We start from the raw sequence: 11,700 nt of genomic DNA on the forward strand, positions 1-11,700 counted from the left end.
CCGGCGCCATATAGTTATTACAACATTACTGACTCTATTCCCTGTGCTGTACTTTACATCCGCATGAACATATTGTACCGACCTATTTGCACTTCTTACTCTGTTTACCTTTTTCACCCAGCCCTTCTTCAACATGTTGGGTCCAGGGCTCCCTGACCCCCAAACTGGCCAAACTTGACCCAGCATGTCTGGATCCAAGAAGGGTACCCTGCTTCGCCCCAAACTTGGGCCACCCTCCTACATGCTCCTACACAGCCCTGTGCAAATGCGGCTCTATTGTGATCCCTCTCCTCATGGAACCCAAGGGCCCCCAGGCACGGGGACATCCCAGACCAGAGTCCAGCGCGAGTCAGGGAGGAAGCAGGAGGGCGGGACAAGGCGGCGGCTGGACTTGGTTGTATGGACAGTGAAAAGAGCCAATTGGAAAGCAGGGCCCAGGTGCAAGCGAATACAGGTGCAGGGCCGCGGGCAAATGGATGCCGAAATATCAGTTACATTCAGGAAGTGTCAGGGAGCCTTGGAAATGATTCTGAAGCAAGCAGAGCAAACTTGAGTCTGACAGCACAACCAGGCTACAAACACACCTGACGGTGTCGCTCAGCAGAAGTGCTTCTGTGCACAGCTCTTCCTGCAACGCCCGCTCAGTTCACCCGTGTGATGCGGAGTTCCATGAAGAAGCAATGCATGAAAAACAAATGAAACCAAAAAAAAAAATAATCATGGCCCCCAGGGTAAGCGACACACACTTAACATTGTCACCTTGAAAGTGAGCCACTAAAAAGAGTCTACATATACTGCAGGGCCTGACTACCCAGTTGAAATGTCCATGTTAATTAACCTGATGAATTTCAGCTTTTCTCTATGCAGTGTAGACAGAGCCATACTCTGGGAAAATACATGATTACTTTTCCCCATGGAAAAGCCCAATAATAAAAAGCCATTAGCCTATGTCCTCTCAAAGTCCAAAACTTCCTGAAGAGCGAATCTTTTTCCTCTAAAGGGAACATCCTGGGCGCTCACATGAACCCATCTGGCTACTCAAACTTGTCATCGTCAAAAAAAGAAGCAAACAGACAAAAGGACTTACTTGCCAATATTAAGAGGTAGGGGTGGCAAGTTCTTAGGGATGGGAAAGGGAAGGAGAGTGGCTTTCAAACAGGCAAGTTAGCTATTATGTTTGGGGGAAATTTTTTTAAAAGCAACTTGGTACATTTCTATTTTTAAATTAATGACATGTGCTTGATCAAAAATGCTATTTTCAGTAAATTGCACAGATAATTAAGTCTAATTTCAATGAAGTTTGAAATAATAGCAGTAAATCTTTATGGATTCTTGTATTCAATCCACACTGAAAATTCATCTAAATTTTATTTTAATACAGATTTTTCTCATTTTGATGACATTTATGGCTTTAGTTAACCAGGCTATGTCTTCATAGACAAAATGGAAAAGAAGAAAATTATTTGACTAGCTGAAGCATTTTAAAAATAGATTTATCCTAATTATATAAAGTACTGCTTCAATTGTTCACTATTTTTTCCTTTGTGGTTTTCCGTCCATATTATCAAATCTCTCCCTCAAGTTTCAGAATGAATGGATTATAATTCTCTCCCAAATGCACAATTAGGATTGAACGTTATAAATACATAATTTAACAAACTACTCTCAAAATCTTAATGAGGGTGGGGGGGTGGTAGAGAGTTTTTGGTTTAAACAGATCATTGAACAAACTGCTTTTTAAAAATATCGTAGCTCAGAGCTAAAGGGAGCTCTTCAATCATACCCCCAACCCCACAAAATAACACTCGACAGGGAAAGTCACTTCTGTTATTTCTTCTAACCCTCTCAACCTCATTAAATGGTAGTTAAAGCTGTTGAGGTATTTGGGGAGGTGAAGTCCCTTCCCGGACACCCTGGACACCCCCCCCCCTTGTTTTCTGAAGGCAGGACTCTCCACTACACTGGGTGTGAAGTAAACTGGTTTGTACTGGAAAGATTCACTAACACCTGCGCTCCCTCCACCCCCCAAAAAGGGTGCCCCTATTAGCTTATTATCAAGCCAGTTGAAACTATCTTTAGACATGAATTTCTATGTTTGTTTGTGGGTTTTTTTTATTTCCAGAGTCAGCAAACTTTTTCTCTAAAGAGCCATACAGTAAATATTTGGGGACTTGCATTCTCTATATAAGGTCTCGGTTGCAACTACTCAACTCTGCCGTTTTAACAGAAAAGCAGCCATAGACAATACAGAAATAAATGTGTGCAGCTGTCTTTCAAATAAAACTTTATTTACAAAACTACACAGTGGGCTAGATTTGGCCCCCGTGCAGTGGTCGGCGAGCCCTGGGTCATGTGGGGCACACAGACGCAGAATGTTGATGCTGCCCCCTCGGCCAGCCTCATTACAAAACAGGGTGTAGGAAGAGCTCTGTACTGAGTGAAATGTTTATGTACTTACATTTCTATTTCAATACCCACATACTTCCCAGAAAAGATTTAGAAAGACTTATAGTAAATCCCCACTTGGAAATGTACAAAAGAGACTTGAAGTGATATGAAACTACTCAGGGAAAGTAGGAAAACACAACGAGTCAGGCATTTTTCCTGAATATGCGGAGACTGTGTACCATTAAATTTCAATCTAGGGATGATTTCCTCACCGGGTCGGGCCGAGTCTCCTGGTAGGTCACGCAGAAAGGTTGCAGAGCTGCTCTTCAGGGAATACAAAGTTCCTCCTGGCACATTGTTTCAAGGAGAAGTTAATCAGACCTGACCCGACATAAGAGGCATTGCCCTACGTGGTCAGTATCTTTAGCAAAGGCATAATCCTGACGCATCCTGAACCTCGGTCAAGCAGTCATTTCCATGGAGAATCAAGTTCATCAGTGTAGTGCTCTCTTCTCAATGTCACAGAGATGGAAACTGGAAAGTCAGCACATCCCTCAGGCCCAACTTTCTAGACCGAGCTCTCCTATGAAAGGACTGAGTGACAGTGAGTATGTGAAGCCATATAATAGAGAACTTCTTTCCTGAGCAGCAAAGTACATCAAGATTTTGAAGATAAGTGAATGGCACATTTGTGCTATTGAGAATGCACATCTAGTGTGGAATAAAATGCAAAATTTACATAACTTTCCAGATCAATCACTAGGCTTTGAAGATGGACAGCATTGTGCTGTGGTAAAGAGCACACATGTGTTCTAAAAGCAGACCCTCTGGGTGCGGGCTCTGGCTTATTTGCGAAAGTTTGTGGCAGCTGTTACCTCCCTGAGACTTACTTTGCTCATTAGGAAAGCAGGCTTAATAATAAACAGCACTGCATTGGGCGAGTAGAAGGAGGAAATCATCTACCTCTGTGACAGTCCCCCCACACACACACGTATTGCCTTGTCTCGCCTCAGCCTCTGTGGCGATGGGCACTGCCCCTAGGCCCCGTGCTCTCACTGCTCCTGACCATTCTGGGGACACCATTCCTACTCAGTAAATAAGTGGCAGGTGCTTCCGGATATCCAGTAAACTCTTCGTTCCACCTCCATTTCATCTCTCAGTCACTTCCCAGAAACGTTCTTCAGATGGCTTTGAAGGGTCAGTAGTTCCAGGAGCCAAATGGGGGTGGACCGAACAGGAACGACGTATCCAGAGACACCTGGTTCCTAACAGCACAGACGCCAAGAAAATGGTTCAATATCTCACTGGACATTTTCAAAAGGTGCGTTCGGATCTGAATGATTTTCCCTGTTGAAGGAGGAATGAAATGATTCATCACACTGAGCCACTGTTGTGTGAACAGACGTTACGTGTCAGAAAAGAGCTGTCTGCCAGATCATGAATTTGCATTCTTCGCAAAGGAGCCATTGATTACTTCTTTACAAATACCAGGTTCTGCTGGAAAAACTTTGCACCTCAGCAGAAAACCACTTGTGTTTTAGACTTAATCACTCGCATTACTTAATTTTTATGTTTAATTATTCATTCAATGAAAGAGAGATTTAATCGCCTGCTCTGTTCAAGTCGCCACCCTCCAAAGGGAATATGAAGAGTGTGCAAATGATGGTTATTTGTAGCAGAGCAAGTGGTCATCACAAGACGGGGCAGCTCTCGTAGGAGGAGCAGGCTTTATACGTCAGAGCCCCTGCACCTGCCCTGCCAAAGCCCACTCCGCCTCTTGCAGAAGAACAGCCGTGTGTTCAGCCGTCCAGCTCCGCATTCCCAGTGTTAGACCCCACCGTGGAGTGTGACAATGCGCAGACAGCCCCGAACGAGTCTCTGGAACAAAAGGACTACCCTAGATGAAACGCGGTGGCAATTTCAGGTAGGCTGGAAAGACCGTACAGCACACACAATCGAGAAAAGTCCTTGTCAATGTGATTGCATCATTTGATTCCTCTACCAGAATCAAAATATGAATTCCGATTTGAATATTTAGGCTAAAATGTGGTTGTGACATTTTATTTGTGACGCGGAAGTGGTCAGGTCTCGTGAACAATTATGAACAGGCCAACTGTCGCCAGACCAAGGCTTGTCGGGTGCTCACAAACTGAAAAGCACAGATGTGTTCGCACCCCCACAGCCGGTCACAAGGCTCCGGCCACCCCCACATCAGGCCCTCTGTCAAGAGTGGGAATGTGATCTGGGGTCAGGAGTCAGGGACCTCAGTCAAAGGGCACAGCCACCTGGGAACACCAGGGGCCTCCCCACCTGACCTCAGGCGGTGTGTGTGTGCCTCACATTGCATATTCCTCCCAAAGCACATCCACACATGGGGGGGGAAGGTGCTGTCGGGGGCTCTGGCTTTTCTGCCAAAGGGGAATTGTCCCAGACTTCCCATTTTCCCAACTTTTAGCCTCAAGCTCTTAACATTTTCTAAACACTTAATAGGTCTTGCCCCAGTTGTTTGTGTCTTACTCCTGTGAGGACCAGAGACCACAATTCCTTCTGTGCCTGGGAATGCCCATGAGATGGTAGCCAGTGTACGTCACACTCTCTTACACATTTACACTCACAGTTTCCCTCACATTATATTCACACACTCACACTGTCACCCATTTACACTCACAGGCACACACTTAAGTTCACATTTACACACTGTCTGATACATTCACACTCACCACAAACTTGCTTAACATTCACATTCACATTCTCAAGTTCACACACATTCACTCACTCTCACACTTGCATTCACACTCACACACTGTCTCACACACACACATTCTCACTTTCTCTCTCTCTCTCTCTCTCTCTCTCTCTCATACACTCACACACACGAGCAATCCCACAGCTGGGCAGCTGGCACCCCTTGCCCGGTGGGGCCTCCAGGGGAAACGGCTACATAGTGAATCTGGGCAGAGGGCACCTTGGAAGCCTGAGAAACGGCCCTGAGCTGTAGCTGGTTGAAGAGAAGCAGAATGGATCTCATGTGGCCTCCAGTTTCACAAGAGGACCTGGTCCTGAAAGAGCCTCACAGACAGAAACTGGTGACTTGTTGTCAGTCCTGCAGGGACGCCTCAGAGCAATGATCGTGTCAGGGACACAAATGTGGACACGTAAGAGTCAAGGACACATGCTGCTCCCGAGTCACTAGAAAAGCTTACATCCACCCTCTCCTGGAACTCAGGAGCCATCTAATGAAAAAGGGGGAGAGGACCAAATCGAATGAGATTTAGAAAACTAGAAATAGAGTTTAGAAAGATTAAGCAGCTTGCTTTTCTCGATCACCTAGGTTTGTAAACTAAAATTCAAAACTCCCACATACACTCCTGGTTATTCCCTCTTGTGAAACAGCAAGAGCAGACAAGGCATAGAGGGTGCCTTGGCTGTAAGGGCCTCAACTGACGCCCAGCACCAGCACCGAAGCCTTGTCACAGCGCTGGGTGAAAGGCCAGCTAGGGCAAGAGCAGTTTGCTATTTGAGATGACCCACTATAACGAATTATTCAAAGCATCATGAGATCTAACAGTCAGCCTAGAATCTCTCAAAGACCCACCTTCCCCTTTGTTCCCTCTTTCTCAACTATCAAAAACATATTTCTGCCCAAAACCTCCTTTCAGTCATTGCGTAAAGTTATATGGACTCACTTCAAATTTGTCTGCTGACGTGACGGTCCTGGGCCAAGATTTGTGGAAAGTTCTCATGAATAGAAAACAGTAGAAGGTATGAGATGTGACTCCTGAGACTAGGCCTCGAAGAGACTGTGGTCTCTGCTTTCCACGCCTTCTCTCACTTTCTCGCCCACTCTGAGGAATGCAAGTTACCAAGCTGGGAGCTGCTCTGTGGAAAGGGACATGTGGCAGGGAATGGGGGATGCCTCTGGCCAGCAGCCAGCAAGAAACCGAATCCTGCCAACCAACATGTTCATGAGCTTGGAAGTGCATCTTCCCCCAGTCCAGCCTCCGGATGAGACGGCAGCCCAGCTGACACCTTGATCACAGCCACGTGGGACACAAGGAAACAGGTAGCCAGCTAAGCTGCACCCACATTCCTAACCCACAGAAACTCTGAGATAATAAATGTTGGGTATTTACACCCATTAAGTTTGGGGTAATTTGTTATACCACAATAGATAACTAAGATAATGCCTATATACTATTTTCTTTATAAAGATAATCAGGTTTTCCCCACACTGAGGAAGAATTACCTTCTACTTATTCATTTAATTTTTACTCAGTAAGACATTTTATGAGCTGCTTATAAGAAAACAAAGCTAAATTTAGCCTCTACCATTTAAATCGCTATTTCCATTTGCTACCCTGCTTTTAACAGGACCTTAATATATTCTCCATACATTTTAAGTTTTTAAATTTTTAAGTCTTAAAAAGTAAAGAAAAAAAAGGAGAATCAGATATTTTCTCTGCATATACAATTCATGCTCTTTAAACAGAGAACATGATTCTCCCACAATCTCAATTTCTAGCCTCTTGCTCTATCAAGTGTTGCAAAATTAGATTTTTTTTCCCCTACATTACCTGAAAAGATTGTTCTTTTTCATATCTTATGCTCTGGCTGTTCTGACAGTGCAATCTTTGCAAAATATAAAGAACCTGTTATTTGGTAAATTAATACTTTGGTTACTATGGGTATATTATAGGATCATGACATTTTTTTCATTCCTGCCCCATGGGGTGACTACATTAAGCATCACCAAACATCTCAGCTAATTTCTGCCCTAAGTCAAGCCTTAGGTCTAAGCGACATCTTTCACATTAGCCGCCTGTCGTGGGTGCTTTCTGCAAACAGAGCCTAAGTCTTAAGCAGTGCTCATAAAAGAAGGCTTTGAATCAGACTTTGTCTCCACATATAAAACAATGTGGAAAACTGAGCAATCTCCTGGGAAGCTCAAGCACGTCCTTTATCAAAGTTCACTTGTGCTGGAAAGACCTCGATAATTTCTATAAAAACATGGAGGAGAGGAGTTCCCATTGGTCAGGCGTGCTGTGGCCCTGAGTCTCCTTGCCGGCGGGACCAGAGCCTCCTCTCTGCTGGGGTGAGGGATGGGTGGGAGCCTGTGGCTGGCTCCCACTGGGCATACATCACCCCCATGCAGAGGCCCTACAGACAGGCCTGCTTGCACCGCAGCCCACAATGCTTCTCTCCAGCTCTGCGTCAGGCTTCCATTTCTCCTCATGCCAGAGCGGAGCGCACTCCCTGACCAGTTATATAAATGGCTCCCCTCTCTGCCTCCTGGATTCTCTACCCCCTTGTCCTGCTGTTTGTCCTCGAGCACCCATCACTTCCTGAAATGAGGTACTTGCTCTCTGATTTGCGTTTCTCCTACCGGAATGTAAACTCCAGGGGAACAGTGACTGTGTCACCTACACATGGAAATGGCAGGCACAAAGTCATCAAGTAGCACTAATGATTGAAGAAATGAGTGGATGAATTTAATCAGGTTGCTGAAGAGAAACGGAAAGATAAGCACCTTCGGGGGGAAAGCACCCTTGTGATGGTCCAGCAGCACAAGTCACTGGAGTATGAGAATGTAAGAGAAGGACATTTTTAAAAATTGGAAACATGGGAAAAAATGAGCTCATCCTACAACACAAGACAGTCGGAGAAGCCGTTGGGTATTATTTTACGGAGCAGTGACTGACGGTGGGGGCTCTGTAGCTCAGCCATGCGCAAGACAGCCTCTCACGCGCCTCGTGTCTTGAGTGAGAGGAAGGAAGCAGCAGCTGGGATGGCACACCCACCGGCCCAGCTCTGTGTCCACCTCTCCTCGTGTAAACATTTAAAAGACAGGGCCAGGAGAACCCAAGACAAATGCATCCAGCGCGGCTGGTGACAAATGCATATTCAGCGGACCGAACAGTGGTGATAACCTGGTAACTGAGGGATAAAGAGAAGCCACTGCTGTAATTGACCTAAATGGCAATTGCAGTGAAATGACTGGGAACCACACCTCATTACAGGCACACAATGCTCACGCTTGACGTGGTGCAGGAACCTCCTGAGGAGGATGTATTCTCGCTGCTTCCCACTCCTGCAGAAGCACCTCACCCAGACGGACGGAGAGAACAGATGGATGGCTTGACCTCGGGCCTGGCCTGGAACGTGGCCACAGTCTAATGAAGTAAAACGACATCTTTTCCTCCCTTCAAGACAAAAGTCCTGGGCAATAGAAGTGTGCAAGCCGCATGCCCACTACACTCAGCTCTGCTTGGCTTAAATAGGATCCCAATGAAGCCAAGCCTGTGACTTCCCTCGGCCCCTCTGATTTAGAGTTTATGCAGCGCTCTGCTCTAACCTTCTGCTTGTCCACTTTCCCCAATGGCAGCATTTCCTGCCTCAGCCCCTCGTCCCAACCCCAAGCTGTCACTTTCTCCTTCTCCTCCCATTGACGCCAAGGTGACAAAACCAGTGCAAACACTTTAGAGAAGCAGACCTATAACCACAAGAAAGGGCTCTCCAGCTTCCGAGACAGGACACGCACAGGCAGCCAGAGACCACCGCTGCCGGCCCAGGGGCCCAGAGCACCACTTGTCCTGAGTCACAGGCCCTCTGGACGGACACTTAGGGCGCGTTGACCAAAAGTCAGTTAGGTTAGCAGCAGAAGAAAGAAAGATCGGTAAGGAGTTAAATCTGCTGTATAATGTCAAAACAACCAATTAGAAAAAAATGTTTAATATGTAATACAATTTACTGGAGCAAGAGAGGGTTGGGTCATTTCCAACAAGCACTTCTTCTCCACTAGATAGAGTTCAGGGGTTCTCTATCCCGCGCCCTCCCCGACCAGGTGGACAGTCTGTCACAGCACTGCGTGGACAGGAACGCAGGTGAAGGACAGTCACCAGGCTGCACTGCCACTGCCCCCTTCCTCTCAGCCGGGATCGTGTGTCTGTTGTCTGGCCACGTCTCAGCCAGCCCTTTATCCCCAGGGCCCAGTACAGACTCTGAAACACAGGACGTGCTTGGACGAGCTTCTTATTGTTGCTATAACAAATGCCACACACAGTGGTTTTCAGAAAGCATAAGTTCATTACCTTATCGTTCTGGAGGTCACCAGTCCGACATCAAGACACTGGCAGGGACGGCTCCCCCTGGAAGCTCTAGGGGAGAATCAGGTTCCTTGGTTTTTCCAGCTTCTAAAGGCACCCACATTTTTTGGCTCATGGCTCCTTCCTCCATCTTCAAAGCCAGCATTAGCTGGTGAAGTGTTCCTCACATCTTATCACTCAGATGCAGACCCTTCTGCCTGCCTCTTCTACTTTTAAGAAAAACTGTGGTGACTCTGGGTTCACCCAGATAATCTAGGACAATCTCCTATCATAAGGTCAGCTGACTACTGACCTGACTTCATCTACAACCCTCATTCCCCTTTGTCATGTAGCCTAATACAGTCCCAGGTTCTGTGGATGAGGGGGTAGGTCTCTTTAGGGGACCATTATTTGGCAAACCACAGTGCTCAACAGGTAGGTGTTTGATGAGTGTCAATTAATAACCCTGAACTATTTAGGCAATCACATGACCACCAGACAACTATTCCATCCTCAAAGCATTTCATATTTTATAAAAGAAACAAACCATCCAAAATATTGTCCATTTCTACACCACCTCCATTGGTGAAAACTGGCAGCTTTCAGCCATACTCAGAATGCCATCAGGCGATTAACTTTACCATCAACAACCAAGCGGTCAAGGTTTTGGATACAGGCATCCATAGTATTGCCTAGTCAAGACACGTGGCAGGACATGTTATTAATTAGATTCTTCTTGGACACCACTTAACGGAAGTCACACAATGATTTTTTTTCTAATTCTGGTTTGTTGGATCTACTCAATAAGCCCTGGAAACTCCTTCCAATTACATGACAAACACAGTGTGCCTGGCACAAGGCTTAGACGGAGGAGCAGGCTTATTGCTGCTGGTGGCCCTGGAGAAAAGATTGGAGGTGAAAGTTGTTTCTTCACTGGAAAAGGCTGGATCCAGTCAGATAAGTTGCAAGAATCCGCGGCTTCCTACCTTTCCCTTGCAAAGTGGCATTTCTCCCTGCCAGGCACAAATCTGCTCTTGTTCCTGGAGACCTGGCGAGGCTAAGGGCAATTCTGCCTGGAGCCAGGGCACAGAGGCTCAGAGCGGCGCTGTCCAATTCAGCACCACGCGAGAGCGTGAGCCCTCCTCCTGGGAGCTGAGGTTTCACTGCCTCTCCCCGGGAGTGAGGTTAGACACCTGGGGCGGGCCCTTCCTTCAGACACACCCTAAGCCAGGCTGGGGCCACACTCAGGGCTCAGGTTAGGCTCCCATGCTGTGAAGATTTGGCTCTACATCTTCCTGGCAGATCCGAGAGGGACGGCCTAACTGCACATGGAGGTCTGTGGGCAGCTGGGCACGTTGCAACTTCTTTTGCAAGGAGAGAGCTTGCAGCCTCTCTGTGGTTCCAAGGATCCCTGTACCCTTATTATTTTTAGCTTTTTAGCACCCAGGCAAAATAGACAAGCCCATGTATGACCTCTACATTATAAGTTAAAATCAACTGATGAAGAGAAAATACAGTAATACCAGTTTGTTAGAGATGCACAAAATATTTTTCTTAAGGCAGAAGATTAATTATTATAATTCACAATGATTTATTGGATATTTCCTATGTGCCGGGAAGTATACCAGATGCCATAAAAACACACTACCACATTTAATCATTATCACGACTTAAGAGAAAAATTTCTTGCAAATGAAAATCGTGAAGTTCAGAAAAGTGATATACCTTTTTAGGTGGTTGAAATACCTGTTTTCAATATGCAGATATGTAGTGCTATTTCTAATTACTTAAATATCTATTTTCTTTTGGTTTGATATGTTATTTTTAAAACTTTAAGTGTGATTCATTTATGTCTTGAGATGTTCAAGACACTTCGATGTGGCATTAAAATTTCTAACCAAACCAAGGTACGTTTTAGAAAACATGATAACCACACTCCCCTTGTTAGACTCTTCCAACAAATCTTCATAATTTTTAGCTCCAATATCCCAGATTGCAAATGTGATCGAGCCTCTTTTCTCTTGTTTAATATCCATTTACATTTACCCAAAGCCATTCACTTCTAAAGTACCTGTTGGTGACGAGGGGATTGAGGAGAAGCTGCAATGCTGAGGAAAGTGTAGGGGCGACTCTCAGTCCTCCCAGGTCCCAGCCCTGGAGCTGACCACCCCCACCCCAGGGCTCTCCACTCATCCTCCCCTTTCCTCCCTCCTGAGCCAGACTTCCTTCT

This window comes from Rhinolophus hipposideros (genome assembly GCF_964194185.1).
Source record: "Rhinolophus hipposideros genome assembly, chromosome: 3".
In the NCBI taxonomy this organism is placed as follows: Eukaryota; Metazoa; Chordata; class Mammalia; order Chiroptera; family Rhinolophidae; genus Rhinolophus; species Rhinolophus hipposideros.